General features: G+C 42.2%; 1 long non-coding RNA gene across 12 annotated transcripts in view; it reads right to left on the reverse strand.

Annotated features, from left to right (window-relative positions):
* The window catches only part of LOC119035796 (uncharacterized), a 155,858-nt gene that overhangs the window by 77,066 nt on the left and 59,676 nt on the right, over positions 1-19,116 (reverse strand). The window lies entirely within an intron of this gene.

Consider the following 19,116-nt stretch of genomic DNA (forward strand, 5'->3'; position numbering starts at 1 on the left):
AGGGGTTCTGGGGGTCCAAGGACTGTCTGGGCCAGAGTCTGGGGCATGCCCCTAGTGCAGGTCAATGGAAGTGAGGGGCTTCTTCCTAATAGGCCATGTGATGTCTGTACCAAAAAGAAAGTGCAACCCCACCAAATCCAGCTGCTGGTATGTCTGGTACTTAAGAATATAAAAAGTTCAACTATGATCATCTGTTTCCAGCTCCCACTGTGCAAAGCAGGGCTTGGCATAATGATATTGAAGTCCATTCTAAAAGAACAAAGAAAATTATGAGAAAAAAAGTGTGATGAAGTATCTACCTTATCCAAGCACCTACTAAGATGTATTAAAAGTAAATGTGATCAAAACCTGATGAAAAAGACAATTAACTGGAACAAACCGGAGAGACCAGAATACACCCAGATAGACATGGAAACATATTGTGAGATATAAGTACTTTCACAGATCAGGAGGGCAAAAATAGATATTTTAATCATTGGTGACTTCAGAAAAAAGACATTAAATCCTTAACTGTCACATTTCACAAAAATACCACAAATTCATCTAGAAGTTAAATGTAAAACAACAAAAATCAAAAGCTTTAAAGAATGATGAGAGAATTTATGTGAATACATAATTGTGAAGTTGATCCGACGGTTGTGGGTTATTGTTAAGCTGAATACATAATTGTGTCACAGAAAAAAACCTTTCTGAGCCTGACACAAAGACAGAGACCAGACCAGGCCTAGAGATCCAAATACTAAGTTCACTCCACCAGGAGCCTCTATCAACAATCCCAAAGTGGATATAACAATCTCTGCCCCTGCTCCCTCACCCTCCTTCCTATATTCCTGATGCTGGCTTATCCTCCACCTGCTCACTCTGTTGTCCAGGTCAGCAACCTGTGAGTCAGCCCAGACTCCCCCTCCTTCCTCACTCACCTACCCAAGTCACCACATCTTGGCCACCTCCTCACTCTGGCTCAAGTCTGCCCAGCTGGATCCTCTCCAGCCTGGCCATGACTGCAGGCCTTGTTCTGCCATCCCTGTGGCAATGCAAGGGCCGCCCATGGGTCTTCCGGCTTCTAGTCACAAGCCACTTACAGCCCAGTGGTTTGAAAAGCCTAAATAGATTACCTTGACTACATGGACATTTTAGATTTATGAACCCTTAAATAGTAAACAAAACTAAATGGCAAATAACAATGTAGGCTAAAATATCTGTAATATAAGAGTTTAATAACATGAATATAAATCAAGTACTCTTATAAATCAAGACAAAAAGAATAAACCACACTAACTAAAATACTGTACAAACGTTCCCTGGCTGGTGTAGCTCAGTGGATTGACCACGGGCCTGTGAACCACACGATCGCGGTTCAATTCCCAGTCAGGGTACATGCCTGGGCTTCAGGCCAGGTCCCAGCAGGGGATGCACAAGAGGCAACCATACATTGATATTTCTCTCCTTCTCTCCTTCCCTTCCCCTCTAAAGATAAATAAATTTTTTAAAAATCTTTAAAAATATATTTTTTAAATCTCTCTTAAAAAAATATAAAATACTGTACAAATGAAATGAAAAAAGTGATACACATCCTTTCTAATAGAAAACTAGATAAAGCACATAACCAAACAATTTGTCAAGAGAGGATACCAGGGCTTCTGGTCAGGATGGTGACATAGGCAGACGTGGTTTACCTCTTTGCACAACTACATCTAAATTATAACTAAAATATAGAACAACCATCACTCAGGAATGTCAAAAATTCAATTGAATGGAAGTCTGACAACTACAGAATTGAAGAAACCATATCTATCCTGACTGGTAGGAGGGGAGCAGACGCAGACCAGGCTGGCCTCACACTCATGTAGATAAAATTTGGGAGGGATATCCTACCAGGACCCCTAATCCAGGGTTCCAGTGCCAAGAAGGTAAGTCCCCACAACTTCTGGCTGCAAAAACCAGTGGAGATTAAGACAGTGGAGGAGGCTGCTACAGCCCAATGTACTTCCTCTTAGGGAACCCACGCACGGACTCATCTACTCAGATTCTCTTGCTCTGAGCCCCAGAGACAGCTTAATGGGTACCAGTGGTACACAGGGAAAGACCGAAGTGTCTGGTATCTGGGTGAGCAGAGGCCATTGTCCTTTTGCTGAGCTGTCCCCCAACACAGCCAGTAGGCTGGTGCCATATCTGAGACTCCACCCACTTGGCTAACAGTGTGTGACCCATCTTGGAGGCTCTACCCCATCCAATTTACAGGCCCATCCAACCTGCTTTTTCATAAGAATGGCTCATCTTGGCTCCTAAATCCTACCAAACAAGCAACAGCTAACTTTAGTGAGCTCTACTGGCAGCCAGATTAAAGTAACAGCTTGGATTCATCTGGGAATCTCCAAGCCCAGCACAACTAGCAGCCATCTCAGATTGTTTTACAGCTCAGGCAGAGTGTATGGGGTGAAACACAGGTGGGGGCTGACCTTGGCCTGTACCACACAGGAAATCCTAGAGTCAGTGGATGGCTACAAACCAGGTCTGAGCACCACCATCCTTCCCCTGCACAGCTGATCCTCCATGGAGGGCAGAGGTTGGTGATCAGTAGTCAGCGGTCACAGCCAGTCCTTGCAGCTGGATGGCCTGGAAAAATCCCTCCCACTGACTGCCAACAGCAACCAAAGCTCAACTATAAAGAGTGTACTCAGCCCACAGGAAGGGTGCAACTTGAGTACTCAACTTGGGTGACAGGGGCGGCTGTGCCACTGGACCTCTACAGGATACCTACTACATTAGGCCATGCTACCAAGCCACAGAGTCAAAGAAACTCTACCTAATACATAGAAACAAACACAGGGAGGCTGCCAAAATGAGGAGACAAAGAAACATGGCCCAAATGAAAAAACAGATCAAAACTCCAGAAAAAGAGCTAAACAAAATGGATATAAGCAATCTATCAGATTCAGAGTTCAAAATATTGGTTATAAGGATGCTCAAAGAACTTAGTGAGGCCCGCAGCAGCATAAAAAAGACTGTCAGAAATGAAGGATACAGACTTCCAGCCAAGATGCAGACGTAGGTAGACACACTGTGCCTCCTCACACCACCAAAATTAAGGACAACAAAAAATTTAGAAACAAAAAAACCCCAGAACTGACAGAAAATTTAACTGTACAAAAGTCCGACAACCATTGGTCCAGACCCGTAAGAAGGGCAGAGTCAGCAGCCTGAGAAGAGGGGTCGTGGCAGAAAAAAGTGGTGGGTGGCAGACCCCAGGTGTAGGGTGACAACGAGCAGACCCAGTGAGGTGTGCAAGGTGGCTGGCTGACCTCGGTCACATATTTGCATGCCGATAAACTAGGTGACAACGGGCAGCAAGACAGACCACACAACCCAGGGCCCCAGCACCAGGAAATAAAGCCTAAAAGCACCAATTGAAAATACTTGTGGGGGTTGAGGTGCCGGGAGAGACTTCCAGCCTCACAGGAGAGTTTGTTGGAGAGACCCACATAGTACTAGAATGTACACAAGCCCACCCACCTGGGAACCAGCACCAGAAGGGCCCAGTTTGCTTCTGGGAAGCGGCAGAAGGGACTGAAATCCAAGAGTGAGTGGAGCAAGTGCCACTGTTCCCTTTCTGACCCTGCTGCCCCCACATACAGCATCACAACCCAGCAACAGGGCAGGAGGGGGGATGGCCCCACCCTGGTGAACATCTAAGGCTCCGTCCCTCACTACGTAAGAGGCACAACAAGACCAAAAAATGGCCCAAACAAAAGAACAGATCGAAGATCCAGAAAAAATACAACTAAGAGACAAAGAGATAGGCAACCTATAGGATGCACAGTTCAAAGCACTGATAATCAGAATGCTCACAGAACTGGTTGAATTTGGTTGCAAATTAGATGAAAAATAAAGGCTACACTAAGTGAAATGAAGGAAAATGCACACGGAACCAATAGTGATGAGAAGAAAACTGGGATTCAAATCAATGGAGTGGACCAAAAGAAAGAAAGAAAGATCCAACCAGAAAAGGATGAAGAAACAAGAATTCAAAAAAATGAGGAAAGGCTTAGGAACCTCCAGGACATCTTTAAATGTTCCAACATTCAAATTACAGGAGTACCAGAAAAAGAAGAGGAGAAGCAACAAGTAGAAAACTTATTTGAATAATAAAGGAGAACTTCTCCAATCTGGTGAGGGAACTACACTTCCAGGAAGTCCAGGAAGCTCAGAGAGTCCCAAAGAAGGTGGACCCAAGAAGGAACATACCAAGGCAAAACATAATTACATTACCCGAGATTAAAATGAAGGAGAGAATTCTAGAAGCAGCAAGAGATAAGGGGACAGTCACCTACAAAGGACTTCCCATCAGACTGTCAGCTGATTTCTCAAAAGAGACCTTACAGGCAAAAAGGGGCTGGAAAGAAGTATTCCAAGTCATGAAAGGCAAGGACCTACATCCAAGATTGCTCTATCCAGCAAAGCTTTCAGTTAGAATGGAAGGGGAGATAAAGTACTTCTCAGATAAGGTCAAGTTCAAGGAGTTCATCACCACCAAGCCCTTATTATATGAAATGTTAAGGGGACTTATCTAAGAAAAAGAAGATTAAAAATATGAACAGTAAAAAGGCAGCAAACTCACAGTTATTAACGACCACACCTAAAACAAAAGCAAACTAAGTAAACAACTAGAACAGGAACAGAACCACAGGAATGGAGATCACATGGAGTGTTAGCAACAGGGGAGTGGGAGGAGAAGAGGGGAGGAGACACAGAGAATAAGTAGCATAGATGGTAGGTATAAAACAGACGAGGGGAGGGCAAGAATAGTATGGGAAATGTAGAAACTAAAGAACTTGTGACACATGGACATGAACTAAAGGATGGGAATGGGGGAAGTGGCTGTGCAGGGTGGAGGGGAATGAAGGGGGGGAAATGGGACAACTGTAATAGCATCAGTAAAATATATTAAAAAAAGAAAAAAATGAAGGATACACTATCAATGATTTGGAACATAAAAAAGCAAAAAAACAACCATGCAGAACAACAACAAGAAAAAGAATCCAAAAAATGAGGATAGTATAAGCAGCCTTTGGGACAACTTTAAGAGGTTCAATATTCACCTCATAGGGGTACCAGAAAGAGACAAGGAAGAGCAAGAAACTGGAAATCTATCTGAAAAAAACAGTGAAAGAAAAATTCCCTAATTTGGTGAAGGAAACAGACGTGCAAGTCCAGGAAGTGCAGAGAGTGCCAATTATGATGGACGCAAAAAGGTCCCCTCCAAGACATATCATTATTAAAAGGCCAAAGGTTAAATATAAAGAGACACTCTTAAAAGCAAGAGATAAGAAGTGAGTTACCAGAAAGTTGCCAGATAAGAGGGGGGAAGGGGAGAATGGGTGAAGAGGTGAGAGGATTAAAAAGTACAAATAGGTAGTTACATAATAGCCATAGTGATTTTTAAGTACAGTACAGGAAGTGGAGTAGCCAAAGAACTTATACACAGGACCCACAGATGTGAACAATAGTGGCAGGATTGCCTGAGGGAGTAGGGGGTGCTGGGTGGAGGGAGCTTGAGGGGCAGGGGGCAAAATCAGGACAACTGTAATAGCATAATCAATAAAATGCCATTTAAATAAATAAATAAATAAATAAATGTTTATTTTTTTAAAGGGATCAGTAATGACTAATTGGCCTGTTAAAAAATGTCTAAGTAATAATAATAAAAAGAAAATCAAAATGAAATAGCAACAATGAAATACTATTTTTGCTTATCAAATTTGCAATTTTTAAAAAGAGTAATACCTAGAGTTGGGAAGGATGAAGTGAAAGAGATACTCTTCTAGAACAGGTGGTGAGAGCCTAAGTTGATAATACCTTTTCTGGAGGGCAATGGGGCAATATGTATCAAAGTAATTCAAAGTGTGCATACTTTTTGATCTAGCAATTCTACTTAAAGAGTATGTCCTGGGAATAAAAATAAGAATGTAGAAAAAAAAGATGTGCACAGAGTCAGTATTATATACTATTATATAGGCAATAACTCTTAACAACCTAAAGGGGTAATAATAAGGGATAAGTTAAATCATGGTAGGTACACAGTGAAATACAAGAGGTCGACAGGAAGTTTATTTACTGACAAGAAAAACTATTCACAACTTAATACTAAGTATAAAAACACAAGTCACAGAACAACTGGTACAATACAGATCCATTTATGTAATGAAATGTATATCTGTGTATATATCCATACGTATGCACAGGAAAAAAGATCTTAAAGGATGCAACCAAAATAGTAACAATAGGTTTCTCTGACAAGTGTTAGTAGGATTTTAATTTTATTCTTTGTTCTTCTTTGGATTTCCTACCTCTTTTACAAGAAACATGGAGGTGTGATACAGGACCCCACCACCACCATCCACCTGGTGGGGAGTCCTTGTCCCCTATTTCCTGTGGGCATTCACACCTCCTACATGTAACATATATGGTATTTATTTGCTGCTCTTTAACCTTTCAAACTTAACTTTGTCTTTTCATTTCTCTAGACTGTGGGTATGGTGTGTGTCTTACATTTCTTTTGTGTTCCTCTCAGTGTCTAGCATATAGCAAGTTCTCAGCAAATGGTCCAAGAAAGAATGTGTCACTTCTCTGCCTGTGCCCCTGTGAGCTGCTGAAGCATGGGCTGGTTGGCTACACAGGTGTGGCATCCAAGCCCAGTTTCAGGTCAGGCTTGATGCTGTACGTCGTGGGCCACCTGTCAGTCTGGTCCTGTTAAAATGCCCATTATTGCTACTAATTATTATTGAGTGATGGGACTGTTTGTTTAAAGCATAGGTTACTGTCCCCACACCCAGAGGCAAAGCCAATCTCATGGCATCCTATAATTAATAAGCCAATATGGTAAGTATTTCCTCTGGTGCAAAGTTGGCTTTGATCCAACAGATCCCTTCCCAATTCTTCTGCCACACTCATCCCATTTACGACTTCCCATCTTGGCTGTTGGAGGCCTCCTTTGAATATGCATCCCCCTTCATCCCAACTGTGGGCAGACAGCCCTGTGTGTTTGGTCCCAAGCCGGGCTCACCAACTGCCCCTTCTCCTCCTGGATAATAAAGTTTGCTTTCATATCTAAGCAAATCTAACTATTCAAAAGCATCTCAGCCTGTAGGCCCAGAGATTGAAAGGTCCCTCAGAGACCACTGTAGGAGTGGGAGTGACAGAAAATTTTTTCATGAAAATTCAACAAATAAATGTTCATGGTTGTCAATAATCTCTACAATCAGTACTTACTTAGTTCAGTTAAATCCTTAGGGGAAAAAATACATAAGCTATAAGAAATGGAGTTGTCAATCAGGGAGAGAAGACCAATCAACTACTTTTTGTTTTCTCTCCTTGTATAGATATAAAGAATTCTCAGTGCTTCCTACAGGGAGCAGAGAGAGAAATCCTGAAGTGCTTGCTGTGAGCACATGTGAAAGGCTGTAAGGATACCAAGCCTAGAGTGCCACTGCAAGAACCTTGGACTGGTACTTGACAGCTCTGTGGCTCAGCTTCCCCATCTGTAAAATGGAATAGCAGTAGAAACTGTCTTATAGACCTGTGAGGATGTAAAGTACTTAGAATAGTGGCAAACTGTAGGTGAGCAAGACATTTGCCACTGTTAACAAAAGCAGAGGGAGTCACAGTGACAGCCACTTGCTGGGAAGTCTGCCCTGCTGTAGCTCAGGTTTTCTCAACCTCAACAGTATGAGCATTTTTGGCTGAATAACTCTGTTATGAGCAGCTGTCCTGTGTGATATAGGATGTTTAGCAGTATCCCTGGCCTCTCTCTGCCCATCAGATGCCAGTAGCAAACCCTCCCTAACTCCCATGAAGTAATATAACAACCAAAAATACTCCAAACATTGCTAAATGTTCCTAGCTTAGGGCGGGGGGGAGGGGTGCAAAATTATCCCCATTTAAGGATCACTGATATAGCCCCATGGAGAAGCCATGCCACACACTCTGACCTCCTACCTCTCCAGGTCTGGTGTAGATCTAGGCCTGGAGGTCCCACACTGGGGCCCCCTGTGGTTAGATATAGGAGCTGCAGGTAGGAAAGTGAAGAGCAGCCAATGCTGTTTCTTAAAGTGACTGCCATTTTCTCTTCTTGCAGATGGAATAGGAAGCTGGGGCCTAGGCAGGCTTCTAACTGGAAGGTACCCCTCACCCTTGAGAGACTGAGAGAGTACAGAGAGAAAAGGAAGCTAAGGCTGAATTCTCCAGGAGCCTGAGGCTGTGGCCTTAAATAGAGAGCATGAGCAGGGCTTACTAAGACTCCAGGGATCCCAGTCCTGCCAAGAGGGGAAAAGACCAGAAGAGATTCAGAGATGAAGCCCTAGCCAGGGCAAAGAGAAGGTCACTACTAGTGAGGCCTCTAGGCATAGGAGCAGCAGCCCCTCTCTTCTCAGGAAACAAGTGGGCTCTGCATTTGTTTGTAAGTGTAAAATTTTTATTGTAATAAACATACTACTCTTTTCATAAAAAAAACTTCTGACCATTTAACATTATTAAAATTTAACAAGTACTTATTTTGACCCAGCAAATGTATGGCTACAAATGTATTCTATAGCTACATTAGCACAGGTGCACAGCTGAGGTATAGTTATCCAGAATGCAGGCTTGGGACCTGACTACCTGGTTCAAACCCGAGATCTACCACCTACCAGATACGTGATCATGGGAAAGTTGTTCACCTCCTTGTAACTTAGTTCCTTCACTTGTGAAACAGGGGAAATAATATGGCCTAACTCACTATGCTGTTACAAGGGTTATGTGACTTACTACATGCAAAGGAAGGTGTCTGTTGTTAATAAATGCTAGCTATTATTATGTTAATTGTGCCCTTAATTGATAATAGCTAAAAATCTGGAAAGTTATGCCAATCATTTGGCATAACATGTGGCACACCCATTCTATAGAATACTGGGCATCATTGAAAGAAGTGTAGACCTTTATCTACTTAAACAATACAATTTATTTAACACTAAGGTCAAATTGTTAAAGAAAGAAGCAAATGAGTCGCAGGTATAAGTATATATAGTTTGAGATCATTTGTATATTAAAAGCTATACAGAATAGATACATGTCTTTATCTGCATAAAAATTTCTAAAGCTCTCAAGAAGCTATTAGCAATAGTTACATCTAATAAGTGGGAATGGAAGACTGGAGACTTTTGCTTTCTCCTTTAGTACTATTAAAATTTTCTACTACAAGAATGTATTTTGAAAAATTTTTTAAAGAATAACATAAATCTGTATCTACAGCTGTGGAAACATTTTTTAAAATATACTATTAACTGCTTTTTCAAAAGTGGCAGAACTTGAACAGTACAAGCCACAGGAATGAATCTCAGTTCACAAATTCAGGTATGCAAGAAACTAACGTTAGTTTCTATAACTCAACTCAATGTTTATGGTAAGCTTCCATCCTGCAAACAGGATACTTAATTCTAGGTGTGTCTCAGTTCTCCAGAACACTGAGAAGTGCCAGGCGTGGGATAGAGGAAATGGCTGTGAAGTTGACTGAGGCCAAAGTCTAGTAGCCTCTGCTGCTCTGTGCCACTTGTGGGCAGCCAGGAATCTTGGACCAGGCTACCTGACTCCCCACAGCTTGCTTTCCTCCACCCATGTGGCCACCACTCTCTGGGATCTTACTCCTGCCTGTCCAGGTGTGATAACAGAAGGCAGTGTGGAGATCACAGATACTTCTCCCCTATCTCTCCTGGTCCCTCTCTTCCAGTTTGAGAAGGGAGGGCTTCAAAGAGTTGGAGGATCTTTCCACTCCAGGTGAAATCCTTCTTCATCTTGTTTCTAGTCAAGACATTCAGTCTATGCAAGAGAGTATTTTTTCTTTGATGAGCTATTCTGCAAATCCAGAAGTTTCCCTTAGTGCATAAACTTTTGACACACTGGGCCAGAGACACCTGAAGCATTCCATTTTCTAAGCTGGGGAGCTAGCCCGTTTTATAAGCTGGGGAGGAAATGAGGTCCATGACGGTGAGAGTGGAAAAACGGGAAATCTAGGGGGAAAGATTCTCAAACATTATGCCAGCTATACATATGTAGGTAAATGCAGAACAAAAAGTCTGAACATTTACACCAAATAAGTAACAGTGCCTACCAGCAAGGTATGGGTTAGGATAGGGAAAGGGGTAGAAAGGGAGCTTTACCTTTATATTCTATGTATTTTTAAACTGCTTGAACTTTCTCATGATGAAGCTGTATTCAATATTTTTATATGAATTTACTATTTTAAATAAATACCCATACATTTTTTGTCTCCAGGATAGAGATGGAAACTGATACAGGTCACCCCTCTCTGGCCCTCTGGTAGACAGAATCTTGGGAAGCATATTTGCATGAGGGGCTAAGAGGCCTGTTGGGAAAGAACTCTAAGGGAAAGAGATAAGTACCATGAGCTAACCCAGAGACAAAGCTTTGCTCCCATGGAAAGGTAACGAATTTTGAGCTCGAATGATATTTGTAATTTAGACATATATGTGGAGTCAAACCCCATGACTCTCTAAAGCAATGAGGGTACCAGCAGCCCCATGACCCTGATCCTACAGTGGAGCTGGCTGATCTCATGCCAACAGGAGTGTCAGTGGTTCTGGTAGGTGTGGGATGCTTGATGGGTGTGGCAAAGTCCAGCAAAACTGATAGTTCCACAGGGTGTGGCAGGGGCAAAGGGAGGCTGCACAGTAGAGAAGGGAAAAGATAGCTGGGGGTGGGGGGGTAACTGTCTAACCTTATCCACTAGCACATGGGAGACATACACCCTGAAGACACCCAAAATGCTCATGGAGTGAGGGTGTGGGAACTAGGCAGGACTTGCACTGGCAAGTAGGAGCCAAAGTAAAAGACACATGTGAATGAGCTCTAATGATGTGAGAAGAGCACAGGAGTCCAGGTGTATGCACAGGTGGGGAGCACAGGACCCGGGAGCCACAAAGTCTACATGGGAGGGTCAGGAAAGGTCTACTGAATCAGCTGCCTGGTAATTCAGTGGGTGGGAAGGGTAGAGGGTATGAGGAACCATGTATACAAAGGCCTGGAGCTATGAGGGAGTGAGCAGGGTTTGGGGGAAGTGAAAGCAGTTCAGGCTGAATACAGGGGAGTGGTAGATGAGGCCACAAAGGTGGTGTTTCATGCTGTGGAACTGGACTTCATCCTACAGGCAGTTGTGAAGCTCAGAAGAGGACTTTAAGCAGGGAAATGATATAAACAAATTACCAGGAAAGCTTTTCGCCACAATATTCCTGCCACTCCTACCTAACTCCCACCCAGTGAATGGTTTCAGTGTTGCTTCCTCCATGGAGTATTCCCTGACCACCCCTCAGACTCAGCTACTTTTAGCTAAGACTTCTAAGGGTTCTAAAGCACCCCTATTACACTGTCTTGATTACCTGTGTCCTATACTTTTTCTCTCCCTTTGTAATAGTCAGTGCTAGAGGCCAGGGGCTGTCTATTGTTTTCTATGTTGTATCCCCAGCACCCTTGCACAGTGCCTGATATGATACATATTCAATGTATATTTATTTAATTGTTAAAAAATCTGTAAGAAGATAATTCTTGTAGTTTCGAGCCTGAGCTATAGAATATAGGTTGGAGAAGAGAAAGGAGACCAAGATGGAACCTCTTTTAATCATGTGGGTAAGAAGTGATGAGGGCCTGATCTGAGGCAGTGGTGGTAGAGCTGGAAAGCAGGGAGAGATTGGGAAAATATTTAAGAGGCAAAATTGGAAGGCCTGTGTGATTAGCTAAGTGAAGTGATAGGCCCAGATAAGAAGAGACCTCCTGGGCTTTTGGCTTAAGCAGTTGGGTGGATGATGGATTAACCACAACTGGCTACTGTGGAAGAGGAGGCAATGTGTGGGAGAAGATGAGTAAATCAGTACAAACATGTTGACTTTGACATACTTGTAGATCACACATGTGCAGAAATCTGAGGAGCTGCTCAAATCATAGAATTGGAGCCCAGGAGAAACATCTGGTCTAAAGATAGAAATTGTGGAGCTGTCATCCTGTAAGTCATGGTTAAAGACCAGGGGAGGGATAAGATCATCAAGGAAGTGAAGGAGGAGGTGAAACAACAAGGAGGGCACCCACCTGTAAGAGGTGGGCTGAGAGGGAGCTATGGAGGGACAAAGAGACATAAGAAAGGGAGGGAGGAAGGAGACCAATATCACAGCTGCTAGAGGAGAAGTGGCTTCAAGGTCTAGCAAAGATAGTTCAATGGTGCAGAGAAACTAAAAGCCCACCCAGACTCCTTAAAATTGAGAAAACTAAGGTCCAGAGAGGCTAACTGAGGTGTTCAAGACCACAAGCTGGTATTGCCTATCATCACAGTGATCAGTGGCTCTCAAATTTCAATCACTGAACTCCTAGGGGGTCCCCAAGACCTTTTCCAAGGAGTTTAATAGGTGAAGAACATTTTATAATATTACTAAGATTTTTTTTACAGTATTCACTGTGTTTACATTTGCACTGATAAAGCAAAAGCAACCGTGGGTAAAACTGCTGGGACGTTAACACAAATCAGCAAAGTCATATTCTTCACCCCCCATGCATTTATGGTTTAACAAAAAGTTCAGCTTCACATATGAATATCCATATGGAGTAAGAATTATTAATTTTATTAAAACTTGACCCTTGAACATGCAACTTATTAATAATCTGTGCATAAAGCACTTCTGCTGCATACTGAAGTAATGGATACTTTGAGAGCTAAACTACTTTCTTTTATTGTGGAACATCTTTGTTTATTGGAAAGAACAATCGACAAACTGATTATTTAGAGTTGGGTATTAGGTAGAAATTTTCTTGAAAACAAATAAATTGAGCTTGTCACATCAAGTAAAACAGCTGATAGTATTTTTTGCCAATGATAAAATTTGAGTTGTCAAGTAAAAATTATAATTTTAGAAAACTTGTATTTACATCATGAGCTTGACAACTTCCCAATACCTAAAGATGTTTGCTGATTAAATCAGTGGTAATATTAACACATCTGATATTGTGGACTGAAATGCGTCCACATTTGGAAGATCTACATCGCTCACTGAGCCATTATTTTCCAAATAACCAATGCATGTTACAAAACTAGGCATGAATAAAATACACCTTACTCAAGGTATAAGACAGACCAATGGAGTTTACTATAGCTGAGAATGAGAAGTTAATTGATGTGGTTTCAAATCCCACACTGCAATTTATCTTTCAGAAACTGACTTTGTCCAATTTTGGTGACCTTCAAAGACAGCCACAATTATCTCGAAAGGCCATTAAAATACTCTTACTTTCCCAACCACCAATCTGTATGAAGCTGGCTTTGTTCATCTACTCCAACCAAAGCAACATATTGCAACAGACTAAATACAGAAGCAGGTATGAGACTCCAGGAGTCTTCTCTTAAGTTAGTCATTAAAGAGATGTTCAGGACTTCTGGCCAAGATGGAGGCACAGGTAGACACACTGTGGCTTCTCCCACAACCAAAATAAGGACAACAAAAATTTAGAAACAAAATAACAACCAGTACTGACAGAAAACTGAACTGTATGGAAGTCTGAAAACCAAGGAGTTAAAGTAGACACATTCATCCAGATGGGTAGGAGGGGCGGAGTCAGGCAGCTGGGCTAAGAGAGGTCGCAGCTCAAAAAAAAAAAAAGGCAGTGGCTTGCGACCCGGGCATGCAGGTGGTGGCAAAGGTGGCATCAGGGGCACCCAGCAAGGCAGCAGATTGTGGAGCGGCTTGGCGTGCAAGATGGCTTGCAGAACTGGGCAGTCCCATATTCACACACAGATAAACCAGGTGAAACTGGGGAGCTAGACAGACCTTGCAACCCAGGGTCCCAGCCCAGGGGGAAAGAAGCCTCAAATCACTGGCTGAAAACACCTGTGGGGGTTGAGGTGCCAGGAAAAACTCCCAGCCTCATAGGAAAGTTCACGGGAGAGATCCACAGGGTCCTAGAACATACTCGAACCCAACCACACAGGAATCAGCACCAGAAGGGCTCAGTTTGCTTGGGGAAAGCTGCAGAAGGGAGTGGAGCAAGTGCCACTGTTCCCTCTCAGACCCCTGCCCCAAAAAAGTGTCACAACCCAGCCACGTGGGTTGCCCCACCCTGGCAAACACCTAAGACTCCGCCCCTCACTACATAAGAGGCACAACAAGACAAAAAAATGGCCCAAACAAAAGAACAGATCGAAGATCCAGAAAAAATACAACTAAGAGACAAAGAGATAGCCAATCTATAGGATGCACAGTTCAAGGCACTGGTAATCAGAATGCTCACAGAACTGGTTGAATTTGGTCACAAATTAGATGAACAAATAAAGGCTACACTAAGTGAAATGAAGAAAAATGCACATGGAACCAATAGTGATGAGAAGAAAACTAAGATTCAAATCAATGGAGTGGACCAAAAGAAAGAAAGAAAGATCCAACCAGAAAAGGATGAAGAAACAAGAATTCAAAAAAATGAGGAAAGGCTTAGGAACCTCCAGGACATTTTTAAACATTCCAACATCTGAATTATACGGGTATCAGAAAAAGAAGAAGAAGATCAACAAGTGGAAAACTTATTTGAACAAATAATAAAGAACTTCCCCAATCTGGTGAAGGAAATACACTTCCAGGAAGTCCAGGAAGCTCAGAGAGTCCCAAGAAGGTGGACCCAAGGAGGAACACACCAAGGCAAAACATAATTACATTACCCAAGATTAAAATGAAGGAGAGAATTTTAGAAGCAGCAAGAGATAAGGGGACAGTCACCTACAAAGGAGTTCCCATCAGACTGCCAGCGGATTTCTCAAAAGAGACCTTACAGGAAAGAAGGGGCTGGGAAGAAGTATTGCAACTCATGAAATCCTGAAGATTGCTCTATCCAGCAAAGCTTTCATTTAGAATGGAAGGGGAGATAAAGTGCTTCTCAGATACGGTAAGATTCAAGGAGTTGATCATCACCAAGCCTTTATTATATTAAATGTTAAAGGGACTTATCTAAGAAAAAGATAAAAATATTAACAGTGAAAGGACAGCAAACTCACAATTACTGAGAACCACACCTAAAACAAAAGCAAACTAAGAGGACAGCTAGATCGGGAGCGAAACCATAGAAATGGAGATCACATAGAGGGTTAGCAACAGGGGAGTGGAGGAGAAGGGGGGAGGGGGCACAGAGAATAAGTAGCATAGATGGTAGGTATAAAACAGATGGGGGGAGGGCAAGAATAGTATGGGAAATGTAGAAGCTAAAGAACTTGTGACACATGGACATGAACTAAAGGATGGGAATGGGGGGAGTGGCTGTACAGGGTGGAGGGGAATGAAGGGGGGAAATGGGACAACTGTAATGGCATAATCAATAAAATATATTTTAAAAAGAATATATTACTGTTATTTAAAAATAATACTATTTAAAATCTGTCTTTAACATTTATTTCCATATGTATAATACAGTAAATACCTATAGCTTCAGACCACATAAATAAGTGTTCTTCCCTGGCTGGTGTGGCTCAATGGATTGAGTGCCAGCCTGTAAACCAGAGGGTTGCTAATTTGATTCCCAGTCAGGGCACATGTCTATGTGGTCCAGGTCCCTGGTGAGGGGCATACAAGAGACTACCACACACTGGTATTTCTTTCTCCCTCCCTTTCTCTTAAAAATAAATTAATTAAATCTTTTTTTTTAATCTTTAAAAAAAACTTTTCTGAAGTCCTCAATAATTTTTAAGAGTATAATAGGGCCCAACCAAAACATTAGACAACTGTTGATACAAACTACCTATTCCTGTTTCCCAGGTCTTGGAGCTTGTTTTCAGCATACCTATCCCTCACACTAGCATTTTCATATACAAAATTATAAAACCTAAAAACAAAATTTTTAAAAACTTAGTTAAAAAAGAGATAAGAGAGCACATACCGAAAACTGAAGAATAAGGCCTTTCCTTCCCCTCAAAATAATGTTCCTAATTTAAAGACTAAGGCCCAGTAAGCAGCCCTGCTAGGCAAGGCTGGTTTCATCCACAATCCCCTCTACTGCCATCTTTAGGAAAAGAAAGACTGTGGGCAGAGGGCTGAATAGGTGTTCAGGTGTCTTGTCTTCTTCACATTCTATATCTAATTTGAAACAACAGCCAATAAAGTAAGGCAGGGGGAGCTATTTTCTACTAGTCACAATTTACAGGGCAGGAATCGGGTGTGTGTCTTGCCTAATATCAGTAAATAAAAATCAGATTGGGAGTGGGAGGAGGTGAAAGAGGACATAAGGGACATAAATGGTAATGGCAAAAATTTAAAAATACAATAAAAAATAAACTGTTAAAAAACAGATTGGGGTACCAACTTACACCATACGCAAAAATAAATTTAAGGTGGATAAAAGACTTAAATATAAGTCGTGACATTACAAACATCCTAGAGGAGAACATAGGCAGGAAAATCTCAGATATCCCATGCAGTAATATTTTTACCAATATGTCCCCTAGAGCAAGGGCATAAAGGAAAGAATAAACAAATGGGATCTCATCAAAATAAAAAGCTTCTGCACAGCTAAAGAAAACAGCATTAAAATCAAAAGAGAACCAAATGCATGGGAAAAGATATTTGCAGATGATACCTTGGACAAGGGTCTAATCTCCAAAATATACAAAAAAACTCACATGAATCCACTCCAGGAAGACAAACAACCCAATTAAAAAATGGGCAAAGGACTTGAACAGACACTTCTCCAAAGAGGACATACAGTGGGCCCAGAGACATATGAAAAGATGTCAGCATCACTAGCCATCAGAGAAATGCAAATTAAAACCACAATGACATACCACTTCACACTGGTCAGAATGGCCATCATAAACAAAAAATAAACAAGTGCTGACGAGGTTATGGAGAAAAGGGAACCCTTGTACACTGTTGGTGGGAGTGCAGACTGGTGCTGCCACTATGGAAAACAGTATGAAATTTCCTCAGAAAACTAAAAATGGAACTGCCTTTTGACGCAGCAATACCACCACTGGGATTATACCCTAAAGATCCTGAAACACCAATTCAAAAGAATCTATGCACCCCAATGTTCATAGCAGCACAATTTACAATAGCCAAGTGCTGGAAGCAACTTAAGTGCCCATCAGTAAATGATTGGATCAAAACACTGTAGTACATTTAGACAATGGAATACTATGCAGCAGAATGACAGGAGGAGCCTACCCTTCACAACAGCATGGATGGATCTGGAGAGCATTATGCTAAGTGAAATAAGCCAAGCAGTAAAAGAGAAATACCATATGATCTCACCTACAAGGGAAACCTAATCAACGAAACAAACAAGCAAGCAAAATACAACCAGAGACATTGAAATAAAGAACAATGACAGTGCCCAGAAAGGAGGAGGGAGAGAGATAATAGGGTATAAGGGGGCGGGCATCAAGGAACATGTATTAGGGACACATGGACAAAGCCAAAGAAGGTAGTTCAAGGGTGGAAGATGGGGATGGGTGTGGTGGAGACAAATTTGAACAACAATAAAAAACAAACAGATCTGGACTTCTGCCAAGATGGAGTGGAGGCATAGGTGGAAGCACTATACCTTCTCGCACAACTAAGTTTAAAAATAACAAAGTCTTAGCAACAAAAATGCAGCCAAGCCACAGAAAATTGAACTACACAGAAGTCTGACAACAACAAACCCTTCAGCCAAACCGGTAAGAGGGGTAGAGCCAGCAGCAGAGTGGGGTCAGGCAGGAAAGATCCACCAGACAGACCCGGGCGTGCAACCCAGGCACACCAGCAGCTGTGGGCGGAACCCAGGTGTGGAGAAGCAGGAGGACCCACTGAGGGCGCAAGGCAGGGGACCCACTGAGGGCCGATCGTGGTCACACATTCATGTGTCACCGGTTTATCGTGCGCAGATAAACCGGTGAAGGAGCTAGCAGTGAAATGGACCGCGAAGGCCCCAGTGGCAGGAAGCGGCAGAGAGAACCACCATTGTTCCTCTCTGACCCTGCCCCCACATACAGCATCACAAACCAGCGACCGGGGTGGCCCTGCCCTGGTGAACACCTAAGGCTCAGCTCCTCATACGTAACAGGCACGAACTGACCAAAAATGGCTCAAGAACAACTCAGAGCCCCAGAGCCGATAAATCTAAGTGATGAAGAAATAGCCAAACTTTCAGATGCACAGTTCAAAACACTGGTGATCAGGATGCTCACAGAACTGGTTGATTTTAGTCACAAATTAGAGGAACCTATGAAGGCTAAACTAATTGAAATGAATAGAATTGCACAGGAAACCAATAGTAATGGAAAGGAAACTGGGACTCAAATCAAAGGAGTGGACCAGAAGGAGGAAAAAAAATGACCAAACAGAAAATGATGAAGAAACAATAATTCAAGAAAATGAGGAGAGGTTTAGGAACCTTCAGGACATCTTTAAACGTTCCAACATCCAAACTATAGGGGTACCAGAAGGGGAAGAGGAACAGCCACGAGTGGAAACCTTATTTGAACAAATAATAAAGGAGAACTTCCCCAATCTGGCAAAAAAAAAAATAGACTTCCAGGAAATCCAGGAAGCTCAGAGAGTCCCAAAGAAGTTGGACCCAAGGAGGAACACACCAAGGTACATCATCATTACATTAGCCTAGATTAAAATGGAGAGAATCCTAGAAGCAACAAGAGATAAGGGGACAGTCACCTACAAAGGACTTCCCATCAGACTGTCAGCGGATTTCTCAAAAGAGACCTTACAGGCAAGAAGAGGCTGGAAAGAAGTATTCCAAGTCATGAAATCCAAAGACCTACATCCAAGATTGATCTATCCAGCAAAGCTTTCATTTAGAATGGAAGGGCAGATAAAGTGCTTCTCAGATAAGATCAAGTTCAAGGAGTTCATCATCCCCAAGCCCTTATTATATGAAATGTTAAAGGGACTTATCTAAGAAAAAGAAGTTAAAGAAACATGAACAGTGAAATGACAGCAAACTCAGTTATTAAGAACCACACCTAAAACAAAAGCAATCTAAGAGGACAGCTAGATCAGGAGCAGAACCAGAGAAATGAAGATCACATGGAGGGTTAGCAACAGGGGAGTGGGA

This window comes from Artibeus jamaicensis, unplaced genomic scaffold (assembly GCF_021234435.1).
Source record: "Artibeus jamaicensis isolate MK-2021 breed Jamaican fruit bat unplaced genomic scaffold, CSHL_Jam_final contig_3174, whole genome shotgun sequence".
NCBI lineage: Eukaryota > Metazoa > Chordata > Mammalia > Chiroptera > Phyllostomidae > Artibeus > Artibeus jamaicensis.